This window comes from Aedes aegypti, chromosome 2 (assembly GCF_002204515.2).
Source record: "Aedes aegypti strain LVP_AGWG chromosome 2, AaegL5.0 Primary Assembly, whole genome shotgun sequence".
Lineage (NCBI taxonomy): Eukaryota > Metazoa > Arthropoda > Insecta > Diptera > Culicidae > Aedes > Aedes aegypti.
The window spans coordinates 404245031-404267848 of NC_035108.1; the positions used below are offsets into that span (position 1 = coordinate 404245031).

The 22818-nt window shown below is 35.5% G+C and overlaps 1 protein-coding gene and 1 long non-coding RNA gene across 2 annotated transcripts in view; one reads left to right on the forward strand and one right to left on the reverse strand.

The window, feature by feature from the left end:
* The first annotated feature begins 395 nt into the window (after nucleotides 1-395).
* The window catches only part of LOC5573254 (alpha-tocopherol transfer protein-like), an 80637-nt gene continuing 58214 nt past the window's right edge, over nucleotides 396-22818 (forward strand). The window contains exon 1 of the mRNA XM_001654414.2: nucleotides 396-617. The gene's annotated coding sequence lies outside the window, so the exon portion shown is untranslated. The remainder of the gene's footprint in view (nucleotides 618-22818) is intronic.
* On the reverse strand, nucleotides 12298-15050 carry LOC110676990. Its single transcript, XR_002500877.1, has 3 exons — nucleotides 14326-15050; nucleotides 14192-14264; nucleotides 12298-14132 (listed from the first exon to the last, which is right to left on the reverse strand). It is a non-coding gene; the product is annotated as an uncharacterized LOC110676990 (long non-coding RNA).

Consider the following 22818-nt stretch of genomic DNA (forward strand, 5'->3'; position numbering starts at 1 on the left):
CGTGTCCAGCATGGCCCCCTCAGTACTCAGTACCAGCAGCACATTAGAATATGCAAGTACTGACTAATCCTCTGGTTCTCTTTCTGGTTGAATGTTGCTCGCATCGCAGCCAATAGTTCTTAGAGTTCTACATCTCGGTAGAACTGTATGTAGGAGTGTTTGTAGGTCGCGTCACCGTCACGTAGAGTAATGTTGATAATATGGTTATGTGCTCGAGCAATGCTCGGCGCGGGTTCTCTTTTTCTCTCTTTTTCAGAACTGCTGATTGTGAGACTCTGGAAGACCGCCAACAACGGATGGATGTGACTGATGTTGAATGTGTATGACTAAAATGAATGAAAAAAAGGTAAACAAGAACTAAGTCTAGTAAACGTTCCGGGGGAGCACTGCTGGCTGCTGGTGGGTTTGCAGTTTTCGTTTGAACGTTGGAGCAGCACGTTGATAAAGAGTTTGAGTTTTGCATTCCTTGTTCTCGCGAGCGGATTCGTAGTCTTCTTCGGTAGCATTGCTGGATCGTTGTGGGATCTCGAAAGTGTAGATACGTAAAAAAAGTCTAAGAACTGGTTAAGAGCGGTGTCGTCGCCCCGTTACAACAGTTGATCCGTTTTCCTTATATCGTAAGTACTCGCATACTGACAATCGAAGCTATAAAATACAAACAGGAGCAACAAGTTTTTGCCCTCATAAGGGAGTAAGACCCTACGAACAAAGAAACATGATTGATTATTGATCCAGGAATGGGATATGTTGAAGACGGACGTGGGAAGAAGTTTCTTGCGTGATCATCATACGTTTCATATGTTATAATTTAACGAAGGTCTTTGGTAAATACTGTTTGCCATTCTCATCAGACTTATACGACAGTGGAATACAAATTCAAAAATAAAGCGCAAAAACGTTCTTACAAACGGAATCAGATAGATGGCAGTGGAATATGCAGGACGAGGCTAACTGATAAGCCAATCGCTTTGACGCCATGCTTTGACGATTTGTTTTGAATGATAATTCAAAGGCTGTTCAAATTGAAAATAACGAAAACGTCGACGCTGGACTGGTGACGGCCGTATCTCGTCGAGGGACGTGCTCGATTGATAAACACGCAGTTATTGTAGGAAGTTAGTGTTTCGGAATATGCGGGATTAGCGGTTATTGCAAATTGCACAATAGTAACATGGTCACATAGGAAGCTGAGGTTGGTAAATTAGCTGAAATACAAAAAAATGCTCATTCTGATGTCATACATATGATCGGTGTCTAGTCAGACTTAGTGGTTTCTGGAAAAAGTACTCAACTCTTTCGTAATATTTACATTGTAACTTGTCTATTTGATGGAAAATTTACATATATCGAAATAGCTTCCGAAACAGCAGAATTGATGGAGTCGTTACCTCATATTTATAAAAATTTTGTCCGACCTGTTTGAACACCAACCACATAGAAGAGTGAAACCTTAAAAAATGCTAGTAGATCTACGCAGCTTCGATGACTTTTTCGAGATTACTCCTAATTTACAAAGGAATTATCGAGCTGAAAACACCAAAACGATTCAAAGTGAACTGCAAGGATTTACATGTCTTTTTCAGGACCTGTCCTTTAAGCGCATCCACAATTTTTGTTCGAGAACTTTATTTAATAATTGAACAAATTCTTATCGCAAAACCTCGACAGGCGAGGTTTGAACATAGTTTTGCGAATAATTTTACTTTTACCAATTCTACTGTTTGCATTACTATTCTTCTCCATCAAACTCCTATTGGGCTAGTGTTCATGGGGACGCATGGTAGCTGATAACTTCTAAACTAAACCGTTTTTCGTCAATGACAAAAGTTAATTTTCCCATACATAAAGCTCAAGTCTGGAGCTCTGCATTTCAGCTTCTGTGTGGATTCAGTGCGAATTTGCTGCAATTTGAATGACGAACAAAACTCCAGGCTATTTGTACGAAGTTTTGTAGTGAATGCATTGCTGCAGTCATTTTTCAAAGTGTTTCAGAGCGTTGTTCAAAGTTCTACAAATATGCCTAACTTCCAAAATTCAACAATTTTGTTAAACAAACTAACCACCCACGACTTACCGTATTTGAATTTAATTAAATTTGTCTTTAAAAAGTCCTCCGAAATTCTTTGAAATTTAATTGAGATGTTATTGAGATGTAATGAATTTATTACAGACAGGAGTGGATCGAAGAGTAGTCCCAAACATTCAAAACAGTATGTCTAAGGGATGTCCGGCCATTTGGCCGAAAGCCGTTTGTCCGAATTACGAACAGAAAAAAAATATCACATTACTACAATGCAGATTATCTGTTTGGCTGAACTCCAGTTGGCCGAAAGGGTCGTTTGGCCGAATTACGAACAAACAATAATCAAATTTTCTCAATGCTTATGTGTAGGGCTCATAAGTGTGACCCAATATCTGATCAGCTAATAAATTTGTTGGTTTTTATGATGTGGCGAGACGATATTTTTGTTGCTACTTATTCCAAAAGTTGTCACTCTAGACTCGTCAAGACTCTAAGCTGATGGTTGGTTTGTCTCTAGGTTACCAACGGTGTGCTAAGCTTCAAAGTGTTTCTTAATTATTTCATCAGGAAATTTCCCTTATTTTAAACATAGGCTATTCTATCGAGTTATACTAGTTTCTTTGCTATTGGCAAGATTTTTTTTTGTCAGTAGCGATAAGGGTAGTACTGGCACTCTTAATCTGCCCTAAGCTCCTTCCCAGCATTTGCTTTTATAAGCCTCTATTGCGTTCATCACACAGATGTTCCTAAGCAATGTTGCTCAAATGGTCACTGTGTACGCTAGCAGCAATCAGCCCTTGCCGTAGTTTTGCAGTCTAGTACTTTTATTACGACGAGTGTAACGAAGAGTTTCACCAAACACACATTCTTATGTTGCATTATAAAACGATTGAACACACGTTAGCTTCGAAACTTAAACACCATTACTGATTAGTACAATGGATTGTACAGTGATTCAGTAAACGAACTGAACCATCAACAACCAGCACTGGTTTATAAGTAACTAATGAGCCCTGGCGGTCCCTCCGTTCGAAGAGGACCTGATAATATGCCGAAACATATTAACAGATCCTCCGCCTGAATGCAGCCGTTTCATGATAAATTATGAACCGTTGGAGGTGTGCCAAAGTATTGGGAAGGTGATATGTTTCACAGACGGGTATTATTATGGTGCACCTTCTACTTTGGCACCGTCAAACCCTGTGTTCTTGGCCAGGGCTTTGCTATTGGCAAGAATTTAGCTTATATTTCAATTGAGAATATTAAATTCTTTTAATTATCGGCAGTTTTTTGTAGTTATACTAATATAAATTTCATTTGCATTTTCCTAGCTTTAATTTTCATATGAGATTTTTCCATCCTCTGATCATAGATTGTCATTTCAAAAGAAAGGTACTTTTTATAGTTATTTCGATTAGGGCCTATATGGTAGATACTTTGATACCTTGACGAACACGACGTAACGTAAATTATCGCTCATGAATAGTTTTCCGGTGACGATTTTCTTGCACTGCTTGAAAACTAACGGCGCGTGAAAAAGTCAATAATACTTTTTTTCAAAACATCTCTGTACTGTTGCTTGCGTAAATTAGTAAACCAAACGATTCGGTGTCACCGAATCGGTGAATATTTGCGTCAAAGAAGCTCACTGTTCCCCGTTGTGAAAAAGGAAGCCAAAACTAGTACTATTTAAGGAATCGAAGCAAACCGATCCTGTAGAAGGGCGAATAAGTCGTAAACCTCTGTTGGCAGCTTTTATCGTTAGCAGATAAGCGAATACTTGCTTACACCCAAATGAAGTTCGGCCAAATGGCGTTCGTCAAATGGCATTCGGCCAAATGACCTGAAACAAAAAAATGAATAATTATTCAGCATTGAAAATAAAGTCTTGCACAAAACCCATTTAGGGTCGATGTACCAATAGCCGCATAGCTAAGAATAAATATTCGTATAAAATCGAAAAATAACGCTAGTGTCATCATTTTTACATCATCTGAAAGCTTTTTATCTTGGTTTTGTGGGAAAAATATGAAAACTGCGAAAACTCATATGTTTGCATTTATTATCGCTTGTGCCACTATAGGAATACATGTGCCTATAGTAGCACTATTTCTAATTTCTGTTCCTATAGTAGCACTAGCAGCACGGCGTTGGCAAAATACTAATCAAAACCGTATTTTTACAAAGCTTCTATATTTTTCCTTGAAAGTGTGGATCAAAAGCTTTCGTTCGATGTAAAAAAAGTTCTTAATTCATTAATTATTTCGTATAATAAAAAATAGTTTCTCTCAGTAGTGCTACTATAGGAACAATAGGTTAACTATAGGCGCAAGGGAGCTCAAATTTTAAGCAAAACTAATTATTTCGATCATTTTTTGAACAAAATCAAGCTGTGTATCAATGGTACTTAGATAAATAGCTCCTGACCTTCATGTCAAAAAATATTTTGAAAAGATTCATAACAAAACGGCCGTAAAAAGCCACTAGTGCGACTATAGGGGACCGTCCACTAAGGGAACACTGACCCTATTGGAATAATGTCTGTTTCAAAATGTCACTTTTGTATAACTTATGAACATCTCCAATGGAATAGAGTATCACATTCAGCTCACGATATTTTATAATTTTGTATAAAAACTATTCCAATCCATTTTTTGTTCCGTTTCTATCGGTCGATATTGCGATTAACGTAAACATATAGACAGATCATCAAAAATGTGGTCCTTGAAAATCCGCTTTTTTGATAAACTCATAAGATATTTTTTTTTTAAATTTTACGCAATTTTTTACATTTTATTTTTTAAGAGCAGTGCCAGATTGTTTTCGCTGTCTGTTAGTAATTTGAAAAATTATCTTACAAAATGTCATTTTATTGAAATAATGTTACAAATACATCAATTTAAAATAAATTGTAATGTATTTCTAAGCATTAAATTGTTTGTGGGATCAACTCAATATTTCTAAGATTGTTCTAAATGTTTGCGATTACCTTTCCATAAACTCTTTAATTGTAGTTCGTCATTCCATAAAACTACCAGGACTACCAGATGCTTTAAAACAGAGCCCCAAAACATGGCCATTTTGTATGGCAGATTATTCTTTGGGGATTAACTTTTATCGCTGCCTGTAGCAAACAAGTTCACACAAGTTGTGTGATTCATACAAAAGGACTAACTTTAGGTGAGGTTTTGAAGATGAAGTTAATGGTTTCTGATGAAAAGCCAGCGGATTGCTATATCAGATTTATGGTAAGATTTCTCGCAAAAATGATTCTTATAGCAGCCTTTCATCGACTTGCAACATTCAAATACTAAAAGCAAGATTACATCGCTCACAAGCGTCCTGATGTGAAAAAGTTCCAACAGAATTGTATCTTGTCACCTTTATTCACTGAAGAGAGGGTCGATGAAGAGAAATCGTTCATGTTACTCACGCCCTTATTCTAGCACACGCTTGACTTAGCAAGGTTTTTGTTGAGATTTTTGGTCCTTCACAAATTCTCTATTAAATAATCGGAAGAACCTCAGTGGTATTCTTGGAAATAGGGGAACTAGGTGTAAAATCCGCCTCAGCGGTTAAACGCAACATCACAATATCTCCAAAAAATACTAGAAGGTTTCTGTCTTCGGCAAAGCTATTCAGCAGTTGAAGGGCTATCTGGCAGTGAACAGTGTGATTGGAAATTCATCCGCTTGGTGGCGCTAGTGACAAATTTTCTTCAATTGTCTGTATCTCAAGATTCTTAACAGCTAGAAGGTTGGTGTCCTCGACAAACTTATTCACCAGATTGAGGGCTATCTGGTGGTAGAGGGCCTAAATGAGAATTTATCCACTAGATGGCGTTAGTAGCAAATCGTCTTCAATTGTCTGTATCTTAAGAACCTTGAAAGCTAGAAGGTTGGTGTCTTCGGTACAGATGTTCAGCATTTGAAGGACTATCTGGCGGAGAAGAGTCTGATAGAGTATACATCCGCTAGGTGGTGCTAGTAAACATAAATGTAAAATTTTCTCCACTTCAAGGCTCTTAATAGCTAGAAAGTTGGTGTCTTCGGCAAAGATATTCAGTAGATTTTGGGCTATCTGGTGGTGAAGAGTCTGAATGACAGTTTATTCGCTAGGATAAATTTTCTGCAATGAGCCTCTGTACGAGCCATCAATTCTTTTGTTCTTTTGACTTTTACTGTGCGCCGTGTGTTGGCTGTCTCGCTCTCTTTCACGGTAACTTGAAAACAGGGCGCACAGTAAAAGTCAAACGTTTTATAGCATGCATAGGCTAAATGTCTATATCTTAACATCTTTATCAGCTAAAAGGTTGGTGCAAGGTTGGTGCAAGGATGTTCAGCATATGAAGGGCTATCTGGTGGTGCTTTGAAATTCTTGAGATACAGATAATTGAAGAAAATGTGTTTCTGGCTTCATTACGAGTAAATGGTTGAAGTATTAACAGTTCTAATTGAATATAAGTAAAACTAAATTTATTTTTATTTCGTGGAATCGAATCATTCTAGAAATTTTAATTTAAATTGATGAGGAGACAATTGATCGCGAGCACGAGATTAAATATCTTGGCGTGATGATAAATCTAAGAGCTGATTGAAATGTCTATAAATAAATGAAAATAAAATTTAGTACTATACCATTTTATTCCATTAGAGTTTACCTAGACCTCAATTGTAGGTAATTTTGTAATTTTGGTCGATAATTTGTAATTTTGCAGATAATTTTGTATTGCGACAATTGAGGTCGAAATACGCGTATCTGTCAATGAATACAAACTCTAATGGAATAAAATGATATAGTGCTAAATAGTACTAAAGACTCGAGTAGTACACGACAGTGAAGACGTAGTTATTTCTTATTGTGTTCAGTCTACAAAGGTTTGAGTCCAGCGCGCTATTACGATATAAACGACTATTTGATTAGTTATAATTTGAATTGAGTATTTAGGCTGTTGGAGGATCTTCTGCATCAGTTTGGTCGAATGTCAGCAATTTCTTGAAAACGAGAATGATACAGATAGTTTTGAAATCATCTTCGGGGTTTTCGATTTTGTTCAACTGGTAAAATTACTGGTAAAATTTATAAAAATTTGTGGTTGAGACCAGCAATATTTTTCCATTTTTATTTTTGCTGTATACAGGACGGACTTAATTATCCGGTGACTCGATTATCCGGAGAATGTTTTTCTGTTTTTTTTTTGTTTTTCTGTTTTATGCATAAATTTTAGATAATTCGAGACATAGAACACGTTTTAAATGGATACTAGATTGAAAACCACTCTGTTGTCAGGAAAATAGGAAAAATAATAAACAACCACATGTCATTGCATTTTCCTACATTATTCAGATTCACGAAAATTTGGTCTAGTATCCTGATACATGGAGAAAAAATCTGGAATGAAAATCACATCGAGATAAGCAGGATATCGAGATATGGAGAGGGAAAATGTAGCGGGATTTGGGGCAAGTGTGCCACCTTAAGCAAATTGTTCTCTAACTTTGTCTAAAGCTTAAAAAACCTACCACTTTAGCCTAACGATGTTAGTTTCGCATCTTTTTATAAGCAATATGTCATTTAAAATGGAAATAATTTCAAAAAGTATTAGTTTTGGAGCTCCTCAAAAATCATCCAAAATACCCTGATTTTCAACACTATGGGGCAAGTGTGCCACCCATATGGGGCAAGACGGCCACCGAATGAACATCACATGTAATTCTACTTGTAATAAAAATTTCTTTATTTCATATTGATATTACTTACAAAGCAGAGACTTATTGATAATTTAAAAAATATTTTTAAGTTTACCGTCATAAGGGGATGCTTTATAACAAGGGTCATTACATGCGGAACTCTCTACTAGTCAATTCGAATAACTTAAATGGTTATTTTTGTCTTCATCCAATACGATATATAAATTAACCTTTTATTACGGAGGATCTGTATAATATTACACTAGATCAGCAATTAAAAACGGTAAAATATTGATAAATATAAGTAAAACAGTTCTTAAAACGCCTAAAACCATGTTATTATCGAATATTTGGAGAAAAAATCACTTAGGGCGCAAAAATGCTCGCTATTTCCGTTCTACAATTCAGAAACCACTACTGGTGCCTCATTTTGGTTCATTGTTATGATTATGTGGATGATGTTTACATTTTTATGAATTTCACTCCAACCATTTTTGTGGTGGCACACTTGCCTTAAAAAGTATAGATTTCAACCAAAATGGATTTCGTTTGTGAATCTAAATATTTTTTTCGTCCAAATGCTACAATAACTTACACTTTTGTATAGCTTCACGATGTACAATACGTTTGCAAAATCTGTTATTAATTTACCTCTCACCATGCTATTTAGAAACAACGAAATCTTATAAAAATTCACTGAAATCTGATCGTTCTTACGAAAGTCGATGTAAATACATGAAAAATAGAGCAATTTTCATCAAATTTTGATCATCGTTTTATGAACTATTAGAGAACATATAGTGAAGCTCAAAGAAAAAAATATTTTGTAGTTTTTATAAAAATAAGGGGTGGCACACTTCCCCCTATGGCACACTTGCCCCAAATTCCGCTATGCAGAATGAAGGGACTGAAGAAATCTACGACATAGGGAAATATATCGAGATGTGGAGAGTCAACTGTAATATTTGAATTCTTCCATCGCAGATTTTATTGTTTTTTTAGTGATTCGATTATCCGAAATATTTGATTATCCGGGGTGCAAAAAAAAAAAAAAAATAGATACTCTGGATAATCGAGTCCCACCTGTATCATGGAAACTTATAAAGCTCTTTATATCTGTAAAAATAATCAGACCATTTGTTGTTTGTAAATCTGGTTAAAATGATCAGAATGAATTATTCTAAAGATATATCGTCTTATAATCATCATTATCATAATCACCGAGCAAATAAATTGTCAATTAGATTTTTCACCTCCACAAACCATTTTTTTCGCTGAATTCAGAAATAACTCGCTAAAAAATTCAGCAAGGCAAAACTGTACTTCAATGAACAAGTTCAACTATCTAGGGGAAGACGGGCCAAGCAATTTCTTTCATATGTCAAAATCAAGAATCAGCAATTTATTTCATATGTCAAAATCGCCCAAGCAATTTATTTCATATGTCAAAATCAAGAATCAGTAGATCCTTATCAACGCAGCGTGTCGTTTTTTAAAGCCTTAGACATGATCAAAAAATATCACAAATGTTGTATTTGTAAAAAATAATTTATTTCTTCAGTTCACTGTGGTTCTAAAATATATAATGTTTTATGAATATTGAACTATTTTTAGGGTTAATTGACTCAAAAAGCTTAGTACTTATCATTACCTTTAGACATCCATATTTTGAAAAAATACGCGTATTTGGTTTGTATTTTCAACAAAATTTGTTTTATTTTACACGAATAGTAATATACAACGTAGTTACAACTTTCAAATTGTTTTAGACATTTTATTTGGTATAAATTAGGGATGGCGGTCTCATCACCCCATCAACAGAGGTCGGTTTTACTCCGCATACGCAATTTTCACAACTATGGCCTTATTTCAAAGCTAAATATTTAACTTTGATTTTGATATTTGTTATGAAAAATTCAATGCAAATATCACCCTCAATGGTTCGGAATGTAAAAATCTTGTGTTTATGGAAAGTGCATGGTAAACTTTTAAGAAGACCGCCATTTTCATTCCAAACAGAAGGTGGTCCGAATTACCCCGGCGGGCGCTCTTACCCCGTTTTCCCCCACTCGTAATGAAGCTAGTACCGTAATTTCGGGTGAAATAGATATTTTTTTACGGATTTTCTAGTCTGTTTTCTATAATATTAACAATGGTAAACAACTAAATGCAGGAAAACAAGTACTAAGGTGAGCCTCATCGACTTATGTACCGAAATTTTCTAACAAATATCATTTTAGTGTTAACAAACATCTCTAAAATAAAAAAATCAGAGGATCTCATTGCGGGGTGAAATTGATCACTTATCAATGCCATTATTGTTAATTTTCAAAACAACTCTACATGATAAATTTGAACTTCCTGAATCCGAATATGCTTGTCAAATTCTTAGTAATGCAATATTTATATATATAACGAATACTTAAATTTCAAGAATTACGCGGAAAACGCCTAAATGTATGCAATTTTCTAAGGAATTCAATGATATCTAGCAGAAATTTAATTATTTCAACCATATGAGCTAATTGGTACGAGTTATGGTGATGAAATCTGGTTTGGAGATATATCTCAAGCATCCTCACAAACTTTCATGTTTATCCTTGCTTATAAATAGAAGTTTATAGGTGTTTGTCAATACTGCACCGTGCATGATTTTGAAATTTTACATTATTTCCATAGTAATAAACATTCCTTAACGCAAAAAACTTCACAACACACAATTAGACAATAGTTACGACAAACAACGTTCATTTACTGCCGCTTACATTGATTTTTGTGCTCCATTACGAATGAATGAAATCATGTGATACGATGATCAATTTCACCCTTTTGATCAATTATACCCGATTTTACGGTAACACATTTTATTGAATTGCCTGAATCTCAAGAGTTTCAAATCACCGCTAGATAGCCCTTCATACGCCGAACAGCCTTGCCGAAGACACCAACCTTCAAGCTGATAAGCATGTTAAGATACAGGCAATTGAAGAAAAAATGTTACTAACGCCACCTAGTGGATAAATCCTCCTTCATGCACTCTACCACCAGATAGCCTTCAATCTTATGAATAACTTTGCCGAAGGTAGAGAAGATTGAAGATTTATTTTTACTAGCGCCACCAAGCGGGTGAATTTCCAATCACACTGTTCACTGCCAGATAGCCCTTAAACTGCTGAATAGCTTTGCCGAAGACACCAACATTCTTGCTCATTTGGTTGTTGAGATATCCGTTTCAAACCAATTTTGCACCCCTCCTGTCCACTCATTTTCCATTATCAAGAGAAGAGGGAGGGGCCAGGGGGATGTCTCACCCAAGGATTATAAGATCAATTAAATGCATTTATTTCAAAATTTATTTCAAATTAATTGTGGTCATTTAAAAATTCAAGGTTCTTCTCGGGCTTTTAAGGATGAAAGACTATTTTTACTAATATAGAGCATAGGGCACTACTTCTATAGGATGTTTTGGGATTGTTTATCATGCCAGTAAAGTAAATACCTACTCCCAATGGTCAATAAGCGAGAAAAATGGGTTTTATCATCGCTCTCTCTCTCTTCGCTGTTGCTATTTATCAAGCTTGTTACAACTTGCGAAACATTGCAGATCATGGACTGATACATATGCGCTGTTTTTCTTCGCTTGCTTTCATCGTGCTTCGAAATAAATTGAGAACAAATACTGCAATGCCTGACTTGTACAGATTCTTTGTCAGGCTGGATTCCTTTTAACTTGTCCTTATTGTGTGACAAAGCCCTGGTGAGATCCCTGATGCGATTTTGCATGGATTTTAAAATATTTATAGGAAGTTTATCGACTGATTCGTTGATAGATTTCTGGGATCCTTTTAGGGTCTCCATCGGACGAATATTTAAAAGCAGAACGTTAACATATTATTGACATGTTCACCAAAGATATTATTTTTTTACTGGTGGATTTTCGTACTCATGTTGCGTGCACTGGAGCAGCGAGCTCGATTTTGCACAGGGAGTCATATACGCCTAATATCTTCAGGGCCGTTGGGGGACCAGTTAGCGTCCACGTACGGACTTCAAATTTTTACCTCATTTTTTTTTCTTACCAAATCAAGCACTTTACAATGACGAACTAAAGAAACTATAAGCAAAGAAGCGAAATGTTCCAATTGGAATTCCAAGTTTACTGTCAATGTCATTCCAATCGAGCAGGAGACTTGTCAAACACTTTTTCACACAATCTGAAAATGGCTCACACAAAAATGTTACCGAAAATTTTGCTTCTTCTGAAATAGCTGAATTTTCTGAATACTTGAGTGTCGGTTGCAATTTTCATGCTTAGCATAAAGAATGCTCTACTCATTACATTGGTTTTCCACACATTCAGTCAATTTTTCATTCGTTACCCAAACCTGTGAAAATTCAACACAAAAAACCTGTGACTCACTTTTAGCGTGGAATTCAACATTGGCAGTGCTGCGTAATAGATTTGGCATAGTGCGAGCTGATTTATTTTGCATATGATCAGATTTCGTCTCTTTTTAATTTAGACTCTTTATGACGAACTTATAACATTTCGCATTTTCGAAAAAGGACGGCATGAGCTACAATTCAAGCCTGAAAAGTCTCAAGCATGAGATCCTATGAGAATTTGATATTTTCGCAACGCTGCTGCCAGGAAAAGCCAACGTGTACAGTCTTATGTTTTATCATAATGAAGATCGAGTTGGTTACGTGCCAATGATTGGGAACAATGTGAACAAAAATCACCTTCATTCTGAAGCCACTCATCTGGATCCCCTAATCCTCCAGAATACAATATCGTTAAATCACTATCACTTTGTGTGTGCTATATCCATCAACGGGCGTCGCATAGCCAGTCCTTTTATAAATTCAATCGAAAGACGACCAGAAACTGACCTACGCTCCGTGAGCAAACCGGTTGAATTCATGTGGAGCGCAGTGCTCACTACACACTTAACCTCATCCTCGTTTCTAAGTAGAATATGAAATGAAAAATTTCCACTGAAATCGTCACGTAACTCTCTTTGGGACTACAATTGGCAATGAATATTATGATAATGTCAATTTCCATTCAATGTATACTATTAACTGATGCACGTTGATAAAAATCCCAATTATTTATCACAATCTATCCTGAAGTAAAACCAGTTTTTAACCTAACCTCATTCGCGTACGCTTCTAAACGTATAATCTTTTTGCAATATCTCACGCAATTCAACGCAAATTTATTCAACGTCACCAGATAACTCACCCCGTGACGTGGGTTCTACAATGACAAACAAATTACTATACTGGATGGATACCTGACGTATCGTGACAACGTTAGAGAACGTATATGAAACAGAGCGTGGAATTCTAAGAATGACCTACAAAATCTGCGGTGTAAACTGGTTTGGACGGCATGGGGAGTCTTCATCCATAAACAAACACCCATTCAGTGTCATGATAGTAGCATCACCCCACAAGTTTACGATCAGACGTTGACCCCGGTTTCGGAACGGAGTTGGATGCGTTTTCCTATATGTTGCGATGAAATTATGCATATCGATAAAGCCATAGCAACAACGTGTAGCTTCTGGACTTACACATCTCTATAGAATAACTTATGCGTGCTTCTAATTGATGTAATCGTATCTAATGGGTATCTGAAATTCTCAACGTTGATATTCGGGGTAGACTGATTCAAGAATGTTTCGATTTTTTAGGATAAAACATATTTGAAGACACATAAACTGATATTAGTAAGTCATAATTCAAATCGAGTTGAAGAATTGTTATGCTACTTGGTAAATTGTTGGATTGTGATTTTATCAAACAAAGATTGCATGTTTGATGAATGGTGCTAATAAACTCCATAAGGCTAGACAAATCAGCAAGCCAGGGCGAAGGTGTAAAATAAGCGATCTAAATAGAGGAAGTTCGAAAACGGTTGCTAATTAGGCGTAAATTAATGGCCAAAATCACGATTCAGATTTCACGCACGCACATCTTCATTGAAGGTTGCTGCTGAGACTATAACTCAAGTGTTGCCAAGCATGGAAACGCGAAAATTATGACACATCTGCCCTGCTATAGGAACGTTGTAAAGTTCAATTATATGGTACAAATTAGAATGCTCAATGAGATCGACTCAATGCAGTATGTTGGCGTTAAGCCAACGGAACGAGAGGGATAATTTCCGCGATTCTAATCTCCGCAAGTTAAACACGAGAACTGGGCGTAATTCAGCGGACGATTATAATTCTCCTATTGAAAAAGGTTTCAAGTACATGTTTTTAGTTTGGGCGTTGCGCACAGATTTAGAATTGTACAAATTTCATGTAAATCGTTGCCTGTACATATGTATATAGTATATAGTTTAAGACTTGCGTTTAGTCCCTTACGTAGCTTCGTCTGTGTTCAGTGTTGTCGTTGGTCGAATTCTAATAATTTTATGATAAGTTTTAGATTTTAATTTAGAAGGAATTCAATTTTTGCTTACCGTGATTTTACAATTTTAGGGCATGAATTTAAGGTTAAGAATAGAACTAGCGATACAGCTTTACAGCAAGTACCTATTTCAAGTGAAAATTCATTAATTTTAAGTTGAAATTTAGTTTGATTGGTATACCATACCTTACTAAGAAGTTAATCTAATTTTAAGTAATATTGATAGTTTCATCTAATCTATATGTAATTTGAGCTGTCTAACAGCGTGCACTTTGTAAATATGTTTATCGTCTTTTTTTTAGTTGTCGATCTGTTCTTCGTCTTACTGTTCAACATTCATACCTGTCATCAGAACTGTCAGTTCGTCACCTGTGTCTGGTCGTATCTGTCTCTGTAGAAGTGGCGCAAGGTTGATGAAAGGTGCGCGCTGGCAGCAAGGTTGCCAACACAGTAGGATTACCCCTAATTACCCATTAAATATGAGCTTTCTTAGCTTAATTATTAAAAACATGATACAATAGAATTGTATAATATGTAAGTATGAATTGTTTGGAAAGCTTACTTCAAAATAAATTGAAATAAAATTTAAAACATTTACAGACTCAAGCACTGGTTCTTTCTTGAAGTTCAAGAGTAATATAATCTTCGTCCATCTATATTTTTTAACATATCAATTGCCACATCTTATCTGACATTTACCATTCGTTGATCAGCATTGAGCGCCGTATCACCTTACCGTAAAGAATGAGCACATTTTTATTGCTTCTTGCCGAGGCGGTAACGGTGAATGTACTTACCTCCTCCTCCGGTAACTGGTCAAGCCTTCACACAAAGAGAATCTTAAACTTGATACGACTGAGCTTGTGCCGCCCGTCAAGACCTATCGCGAACTTCCTTATCCAGGCTCAGTTAATGGCATTCGCAATGTAATTTTATTTGTTTTTGCAGTATTGTGTTTTTCTTTCACTACTGGACTGCGAAGTGCGGCTTCATAAGTGCGAAAATGCGAATAAAAGTGCGGGATTGTATCGAATCATTCCGGTGTCTTCAGCGGGGTTGTTGTTTGGACTTCGAGGAATAACCCCGCTGAAGACACCGACTCGATTTGAAGCAATCGCGCACTTTTATTAGCATTTCCGCACTTGTAAAAACTTCTGCGATAGTCCAGTGGTGAAAGAAATGCGCAATATTATAAAGTAATATGTGGTCATGGTGACCATTATATGCGTTTATCTGGCCTTGAGCAGAACTGGATCTATGAAGAACTATTTTAACCAAAGCGCTGGGCTCTTTGTTATAACGATGTTTAAACTCAGGGACGATTTATGTTTCCTTATTCGATTCCGATACGATATCTGCAAAGAGCAGTTAACCCTCTAATAATCAACCCCGCCTTTCCACGGAGTACCCCTTGACATTATTTGGATTTTCCCGTAATTCGAAAATTAAACTGATATTGTTTTTACTAATAGGTAGGTAGGACAATAACACTCAAAACAGGGAAGTTTCGATAATTTTTCTAACATTTAAGCATTTTCTAATTTCTTTTTGAAAAGATCTGGTTTAAGGTGTTATTGAAAAAAAAACTGTGAATTTCACTTTTTTCACAATCATCCTATCATAGAAGAAGAGTAGATGGTGGTAAATTTTTTTCAAATTTGATTTTTTCGTTAGTTACACGGAAAATAAAAATGTTTCAGATAAAAAACTACTGTAAAAACTCAAAGAAAAATTAGAAAAATCATAAAACGAAACACAAAAAAAAAATAAATAAATCGAATTAAAACGTGCTTAGATCAATTTTATATAACGAAAAATATTATTCAAATAAAAATAACAATTACAGGGTTAATTATCAATCAGAAGTATCAACAACCCCCACGTGGTCCGGTAACAAATTAGGGGTAATTCTAGCGACCTGGGTTTAGCCTCGATTATCCATGCTAATTGTCCAGTCAGTGTGGGAGCCCATTGCATTGTTTTCCCAAATCATCATTCGACGGCCACGGGTAAAAGTCCCCCCGCCATAGGTCACACTATGTCGCACGAGACGCGATCTTCGTTGGGGAACGCGAAAAACAATCTTTAATTGCGCACTAGGGTGAAGATTATTTTTCGAAATTTTCCAGAACCTAAAGTTCGTGAAAGCTGACGCAAGTAACTTTAAAGTGAATTTTCAAAATCTACTTTTAATTAATATTGATTATAATTTAAGGCAGATGTGATGATTATTTACTGTTCATAAATTTGATATTGAAAAGAATGGTGCTGAAAGATTCAAAATTGGTTGAAAAACAAAGTTATGTAAACTTCACTGAAGGTTATATTTTAAAACTAGAAAGTTCACCTTTAAGTCACTTGCGACTCTTCTAAATTTTAATAGTTTTGGTCAATGGGAACTTTGGATAAAATAAGCCGCACCCTAATTGCACACTTTTCAGCGTGTCATTAATCATTCGTCGAGCCCATTAGGCTCACGTTCTGTCTAGAAAATTTAGGATGGGAAAATCGCACTCTCGTGACTCAATGCGATCCTAAAAAACTCTAGAACACAATGTGTCAGCTGAGGAGAATCAGCTGACATTGTTTTTCGAGAGGGAGACATTGCTAGAATTCGTACCGCAGCACGTTTCCTTTATTAGACGTAATGATTCCGTTGCTTCACGCCGAATGGGAAGATTGTTTGCGCGGGTAGGGTACCTTAACCTGTGGTCAACCGCTAATTTGAAACCGTACTACGATTAGCATTGATCGGATCTTGGCCGTTAGGGGTACAGGTAGCTTTCTACCGTTAGACCTTGGTGATTGGTCATCGATTCTGAACGTGGTAGATGTCAGAAGATCATTGCAGAAATGTTTTTCTTTGTTGAATGAGAGAAACAGTAGTTCTCAAATTAAAATGCAAAATATTAAACACATACTGTGGGTGATGTGAGTTCAGCCTCCATTTATTGACTAGATTTCTACACATTTTACACATTGACTAGCTGGCAACACATTTCAGACAAGTAGGAGTTTACCTCCATCTGAATCTGTAATCGAATTTGAATAATTTGAGATGTTAGGAGATATTTAATGCTATACATAGTGGCATAGCTAGAGTTTTCGGGGCCCGTTGCGGAGGCAAATTTGGATGCCCCCAAAACGGAGAAACGTGCCGTAACGGCATTGTAAAAATTGAATACATTATAATATATTTTGTCGAAAACATTCAGCAACTCTTGGAAGACTCGTCGGTATTATTAGAGGTATTTTTGGTCAAATTCTCCTTAAGTTTTAAAATAAATAGTTTATGGAGGATATTTTGAAAAATAAACAACACTTTGAAAAGTAACAACATATTTTTAAAACTGTTTTGAAATTTCTAAAGTTCTTGGAAGAATTTCTTGAGAAACTTCTCGTGGTGTTTATTCTAAAAAAGTTCTTGAAACAAAATCTGGTGAAATCGTTGAGAAGTGTTTGGAGAAATGTGTCGTTTGAATAACTCGTTAGTCCTGGACTATTCCAAGAAGAACTGCCTGGAAAACTAAATGATGTCTGGATTCAATATTGCTTATTATATGAGGAGTTCTCACGACTTCTTGAAGAATATCTTCAATATCTAATAAAACCTAATTTTTTTTGGCGTAGTTTTGGGGAAATCTTCTTGAAAGTCTTCTCAGTTGAATATTTGGTTGAATCCTTGAAAAATTCCTAGAATGATTTGTATAGGATTTCTTAAATAATAAGGAAAAGGCCAGATGATTACTTACTAACTTTAATGGAGTCTTTTTTCAGCAAAACATTACTTTCATTAATAACTAGAAAATTCTGCATTGCTTCCACTGGGAGAAGTTTCCTGAAGTAGTTGTTAGTGTAGATTTCAAAAGAAATTAAGTAAAAATGTCTGCCAGAATTCCTGAAAGAATTCCCAAACCAATTCTTGAATGTTTATTCGCAACATTTTAACGATGCTTTAGGAGTAATCTCTGCATATGTTTTATTCGAAATTGTTGGTGGCATAGCATAGTCTAAAACAAATAGGAAAAATTTTCAAAGAAATATCTTGATGAGTTTCTGAAAGTCACTCGAGGATATGTTTTGATAAATGATGGAGTTTTTGAATTATTAAAACAAAATACCTAAAAGGGTTTTCGATTTATGAGAAATTTCAAGAAGGACCCAATATTTTTTAGTTGAATCTGTTAATAAATCATCAAAATAGGGTAATCAAAGTAATTTGGACAGACCGTTACGCGTATATAATTTGGTCATTTACAGCAAAATCAAATGGAAGTGACCAAATTATATACGCGTAACGCTCTGTACAAAATACATAAAACACCCTACATCTTAACATAACATTGGGTATCATTTAAGATGAAAGTATTTATGAATTAAAAGTCGTTATCTCGACCGTTATCGATCGCACTCACCGCACCCTAGCTATGCTACATGGTCCATCCATCAATACTATAAATGGTGAGAAGTTATTATAGCAGTTGGTAACATTGTCCAAAGGGGCCCAGAAAGGAAATTTTCTCGATTCCCAGGGCATAAAGTATCTTCGTATCTGCCACACGATATACATATGCAAAAATGGTCAATCGGCAAAGAAAGCTCTAAGTTAATAACTGTGGAAGTGCTCATAAGAACACTAATCTGAGAAGCAGGCTTTGTCCCAGTTGGGACGTAATGCCAGAAAGAAGAAGAACATTGTCCAAATAAACCATAAAAAGTACAATATATCAAATCAGCTGCAAAGTATAGATTAAAATTTTCAGTAAAGTAGAGGAATATCTAGAGCCTCCCTGGTGTTCAATATGCGAAAATTATTATTGGCAACACTGTTCAAGCAGAAACAAACAAATTCATTCTTGTTTGTCATTGGGGTGCAAATCTTGTAGCAAATGCAGCAAGATAAAACAGTAAACACCAAGCAACGACTATCCACATCATCGCTAACGTAGCAAAGAAAATCCATCTTTGACACCGCATTTATTGTGCAATTTTTAAGCGCGTTTGGTGTTTCCGCGTTTGATGTTTGTATTTTAAACGCATACATCAATATTTATTTCACATCGGATAGAAGCTAGCAAAATAATCTATTAAACAAATATTGGCTAAACTTTCAATAAAGTTCTACCTAAACTTGTTAAGTACATTCATGAACAAATATTTTTCAATATCCCACAATAAACTTTTGAGTGCCTTTCAGGTCAGTTTCAGCAATTTATTTCTATAAATTTAAAAATAAAACATCTTGTTTCAATTATTTTATGTAATCTCCAACTTTTTTTAAAGCTCTTCTCGCTATCATGACTGAGTTCTCCCCTCCTTTTGGAGCGTGACATAATTTGTGCATTTTCCCTAAGTAATTATTAAGTATATTCAATAAAAACACTGAGACAATTTGATATACTTAAGAGAAAATTTTAACAGTTTTTCTGAACGACTATCTAAATAAATTTGTAATAAAATTTCAGGAAAAAATCATGTAAAATCATTTTTTTTAAAGCTATTTGTAGGATTAATGTACCAGTATTCGTCTACCAAAGAATACTAATTAATCAGTCATTAGACATCTGAATACTGTCGTATTTCAAACAAAAGCTTTTAAAGACATGTTTCGTAGAAAGAAAATGTTAGAATCGATCACAAACTTTGTGTATGTATTGAAAATTAGAATGGCGAATACTGGATCACCTGCACCGGTATTCGCCATTTTTTATTTCAGTTTTTGATTTCTTATGGGAGGTATCGAATTTAGGGACACCATGGGGAAACGAGGTGCAAACCAGTGTTGACCAGACTCATTTCCCCGAAATTCGAATTGTGAAGCCATGAACTGTTATAACTGTGCGTTATATTCCTGAGATGGAGGGGGAGGTGGTTGGGCTTGAGTATTGCACATGGGATCCGACAGTTTCGATCTCGGTGGGCCGCAATTCGAGTTTCGGTGAAATGATTCGCACTCACTCACTCACTCATTTCATTTCACCGAAACTTGAATTGTGGCTCTCTGGGATCAAAATTGATCGATTTTGTGTGCAGTACTCAAGCTTAACCATCTGCTTTTCTATCTTAGGAGGATAGAGCATGGTTGTAGTAGTTCGTGGCTTCGTAGTTCAGAAAATGTTATTTTCGGGGAAATGAGTCTGAACAACACTGGTGCAAACGACCAAAAATTCAAGACATTTTTTTTTCTATTTATTTATCAACATATTTGAGGTTTCTGACAAGGCTTAGGAACAAAACGTCGAATGCCAAAACATCGAATCCCAAAACGCCAAAAGGGACAAAACGCCAAAAGGGACAAAACATCCAAAAGACTAAAAGTCAATTTATTTTTCGGAAGAGAATCATTTTTTCACGAAATTTCGTTCCCGGTCTTCCCGCTTTTTGTCCTTTCGCTGATTTGGCATTCCGAAACGAATACTGGTACTATGAGCACAGGCAAACCGACGTAACAGCTTGAAGAATTATCAATTCAACACATAGTCACGCAAATATTAACGCTCAATGCTATACGTACTGCTATAAGTAGGTGGCGGTAGTGTGCAAACATTAAACTCGAACGGAAGCGATACGAGCACTAAGGGTGAGCTGAAAAAATCCTAGAGAAATGCTAAGTGGAATTTTCGAACCAATTCCTGAAATAACTTCTTTCCTTAAACAATTCTTGCAGAAATCTTTAGAAGTATTGGAAGAATCCTTGTAAGAATTATTTCAGAATCCCAGATCAGAGATATTGAGCTTTTTGTCGTCATTGTAATATGCCAGATTTGATTCAAGGATTTAATACAGAATTACTCCAAGAATTCCCTGGAATAGATTAAACTAGCATTTTTTACAGGAATAACTCCCGAATTTCTACAGATATTATTTCTCCAATGAATCCATGGAAGAAAAAGTGGGATGGATGCAATATCTAATAAAACCTAATTTTTTTTGGCGTAATTTTGGGGAAATCTTCTTGGAAGTCTTCTCAGTTGAATTTTTGGTTGAATCCTTGAAAAATTCCTAGAATGATTTGTATAGGATTTCTTGAATAATCAGGAAATCAGGGTGGAGTTTTGAAGAAATCTTCGAAATCTCAGCTGCAACTTCTTGACAAAAAACCTCATTGAATTGTAGTTGTTTTTATAGGCAGGCCAGATGATTACTTACGAACTTTAATGGAGTATTTTTTCAGCAAAACATTACTTTCATTAATAACTAGAAAATTCTGCAGTGCTTCCACTGGGAGAAGTTTCCTGAAGTAGTTGTTAGTGTAGATTTCAAAAGAAATTAAGTAAAAATGTCTGCTAGAATTCTTGAAAGAATTTCCAAACCAATTCTTGAAAGTTTATTCGCAACATTTTAACGATGCTTTGGTAGTAATATCTGCATTTGTTTTATTCGAAATTGTTGGTGGCATAGCATAGTCTAAAAATTACCAGGAAAAATACCGCACTCACCGCACCCTAGCTATGCTACTGGCTATACATGGTCCATCCATCAATACTATAAATGGTGAGAAGTTATTATAGCAGTTGGTAACATTGTCCAAATAAACCATAAAAAGTACAATATATCAAATCAGCTGCAAAGTATAGATTAAAATTTTCAGTAAAGTAGGGGAATATCTAGAGCCTTCCTGGTGTTCAATATGCGAGAATCATTAATGACAACACTGTTCAAGCAGAAACAAACAAATTCATTCTTGTTTGTCATTGGGGTGCAAATCTTGACTAAATGTGTAGCAAATGCGGCAAGATAAAACAGTTAAAGAACACCAAGCAACGAGTTCTACCTTAACTTTTTAAGTAAATTCATGAACGAATATTAGTCAATATTCCACAATAAACTTTTGAGTGCCTTCCACGTCAGTTTCATAAATTTATGACTATAAATTTAAAAATAAAACATCTTGTCACAATTAATTTAAGTAATCTCCAAATTTTTTTAAGGCTCTTCTCGCTATCACGACTGATTTCTCCCCTTACTTTGGAGCGTGACATAATTTGTGTATTATCCCTAAGTAATTATTAAGTATATTAGAAAAAAACACTGAAACAATTTGACATATTTAAGAGAAAATTCAAACGGTTTTTCTGAATTACCATCAAAATAAATTTGTAATAAAATTTCAGGAAAAAATCATATTTTTAAAGCTACTTGTAGGGTAAATGTAGCAGTATTCGTCAACCAAAGTTAATATATATTCTCATTAATCAGTCATTAGATATCTGAATACTGTCGTATTTCAAACAAAAGCTCTCAAAGACATGTTTCGTAGAAAAAAAAAGTTGGAATCGATCCCAAACTTTGTGTATGTATTGAAAATTAGAATGGCGAATACTGGATCCCCTGCACCAGTATTCGCCTTTTTTTATTTCGGTTTTTGATTTCTTATGGGAGGTAGCGAATTTAGGGACACCATGAGGAAACGAGGTGCAAATGAGCAAAAAAAACAAGGAAATTTTTTTTTATACTTATTTATCAGCAAATTTTGAGGTTTCTGACAAGGCTTAGGGACAAAACGTCGGATGCAAAAACTTCGAATCCCAAAACGCCGAAAGGGACAAAACGCCAAAAAGGACAAAACATCCAAAGGACTAAACGTCAATTTTTTTCTTCCCGCTTTTTGTCCTTTCACTAATTTGGCATTCCGAAACGAATACTGGTACTTTGAGCACAGACAAACAGACGTAAAAG